A 276-nucleotide genomic window follows, 5' to 3' on the forward strand; every position below is an offset into this window, starting at 1 on the left:
CCTTTAGTCTATCAATCCCAGTCTTGTAACCTCAAAAAAAAAAAAATAATAATAATAATAATAAAAAAAGAAGTCAGCAGAGGCAGATCGTGTTGCAGAATAGCCTCGCCTGCACCATTGAATTCATTAAACACTTGGCACAAGACAAAGATTTTGAAGATTATAGTGTTGTTTACCTTCTAACTAACACCAAAGATTGATCTGCCTTTGAACTGCAAGATCAAGAGTACAACTACTTGAAACAGAGCTTGAGTGAAAACGTTCCTCCATATGACG

Source organism: Rosa rugosa, chromosome 6 (assembly GCF_958449725.1).
Source record: "Rosa rugosa chromosome 6, drRosRugo1.1, whole genome shotgun sequence".
NCBI classification, from domain to species: Eukaryota; Viridiplantae; Streptophyta; class Magnoliopsida; order Rosales; family Rosaceae; genus Rosa; species Rosa rugosa.